The sequence below is a fragment of the Triticum aestivum genome, chromosome 6A (genome assembly GCF_018294505.1).
Source record: "Triticum aestivum cultivar Chinese Spring chromosome 6A, IWGSC CS RefSeq v2.1, whole genome shotgun sequence".
In the NCBI taxonomy this organism is placed as follows: Eukaryota; Viridiplantae; Streptophyta; class Magnoliopsida; order Poales; family Poaceae; genus Triticum; species Triticum aestivum.
This window is the reverse complement of record NC_057809.1, coordinates 594,585,728-594,588,035: the sequence shown is the minus strand read 5'-3', so window position 1 is coordinate 594,588,035 and position 2,308 is coordinate 594,585,728.

The window sequence follows — 2,308 nt, the reverse complement described above, 5'->3', positions numbered from 1 at the left end:
TGGACCAACACTCAGGGGAGCACTGGCCCCGGGGGGGGGGGGGTAAAATAAGATGACCCTTGAGTCTACAGAACCCAAGGGGAAAAAAGGCTAGGTGGCAAATGGTAAGACCAAGGTTGGGCATTACTGGACAAGCTTTAATCAAGGCGAAATATCAAGGGGTTCCCATTATAACCCAACCGCGTAAGGAACGCAAAATCCGGGAACATAACACCGATATGACGGAAACTATGGCGGTAAGAGTGGAACAAAACACTAGGCGAGAGGCCGAGCCTTCCACCCTTTACCAAGTATATAGATGCATTAAGATACCACAGCAATATAATGATATCCCAACAATAAATAAATGTCCCAACAAGGAACGACTCCAATCTTCACCTGCAACTAACAACGCTATAAGAGGGGCTGAGCAGAGTGGTAACATAGCCAAACAACGGTTTGCTAGGACATGGTGGGTTAGAGGTTCAACATGGCAATTGGGAGGCTGACAAGCAAATGGTAGGCATCGTAGCATTGGCATAGCAAGAGCGAGCGAACTAGCATAGCAAAGATAGTAGTGATTTCGAGGGTATGATCATCTTGCCTGCACAGTTGTCAGAGTTGACTAGATCCTCACAAGCAAACTCAACGGGCTCCTCGGTAGCGAACTCGTCTCCCGGCTCTACCCAACAAGACAAACAAGCAACAAGGATACAATCAACCACGTGCAAGACCAAGCAATATGATGAAATGATGATATGATATGCGGGATGCGATGCGGGATGCAAAATGCAAGATATGATAGGAAATGCATGAACTTGGAATTCCAAGGATGCCACTAGATAGATGAGATGAAATAGCTTGAAAATGATATAAAGATCATCGGAATCGGAGTTACGGTTTGGAAATGGCAAGCTTTTCAAAAATGACACCGGTCTGCGATTTACAGCAAGTAGGCATCTAAATGCAACGAAATGAACATGCTACAGCCACCAAACATGACAACAAAATACATGGCAGGGATGCACACAAGATGCTTAACAAAAGACTAGCACTGAGCCACGGCCAATTCATCCATTATGAGGTTCAAACAAGCATGGCAAAAACGCAAATGCAAAACAGATTCCAGACTTAGTGAAATTAACACTTGTCTGAAATTTCAGACCACGAAGCCCTCTTCGGAGCAGCAAAACAACATGATACATGACCTGATTAAGATAAATAAGAACATGGCATGGAGCTACTCGACAAGCTTAACAAAAGACCCAAAGTGATCTAAGGCCAAAAGGGTTCACAAAATATACTAACGGGCACACGAACATAGCTAAAACACAATCAGCTTTCAGACTTAGTGAAAACTGAGACATGCTGAAATATAACTCACGAAGGCATGTAAACGAGCTCGATGCACTCACTACGGTGCAAGTAGTGGCAAGGCAAGCATACATCCATTAAGAAGGCACAAAATGCTAGCTAGATGTGGCAAGAACAATGGCATAGCATGCACGGATCAACTACAATAACATCGGCAAAATCGCAAACGAGTTGACGATCTGCCCAGATTCACCACGAAGCAAAAGTAGAGCTCGATTGACTCAAGCTATGCTGCTCCATAATTGCAAACAAAGACATGCATGGATAGAGCATAACATGATTAACAAAACTCCTTTACTGATCATCCTCAAAAGAGGAACGGATCACTAAGAAAACAAACTGATCATATGGCATCATGAACTAAATAATCCCAGACTTAGTGAAAACCACTAAGTCTCTGAAAACAGATTTACCGGGTGCCTCACTTTGCAAGCTTGTACAGGTCACCACACACATCCTAAAAATGCATGGGTTGCAGCTCTGGAAAGAAGACAAAACGCTTAATAAAGCATATGAAGGACTCACAGGCATAGCATGCACACAATAATCATGGCAAAAATGACAAAAGTCTAAGATGAACTAGCAGATTTGACAATTAACTCATGAAGCCTCCTTCTAACAGCATTTGGGGCATCAAGATGAGCTTAAATGAAAATGATGCGATGGAATGAAATGATGTACTCGTCGAGTCGAACATTTTGATATATTATGTGCCCAAATCGGAGCTACGGACGCAAAGTTACGGGGCCTCAAACCGGAGAATATGAAGTAAAAGTTCTGGGGACTTAGTCGGAATTTCAACCTCTCTTTCAGATCTAGGGCTTGCATGGATATCGAGGCGCGGCCGGGCACTGTAGCTGTTCGTCAGGAAGAAGAAATGCAGCAAGCCGGCGGGAGGAGGTGGTGGCCGGCGGCCGGATCCGGTGGCCGGCGGCCGGATCTAGCCGGGCCGGGG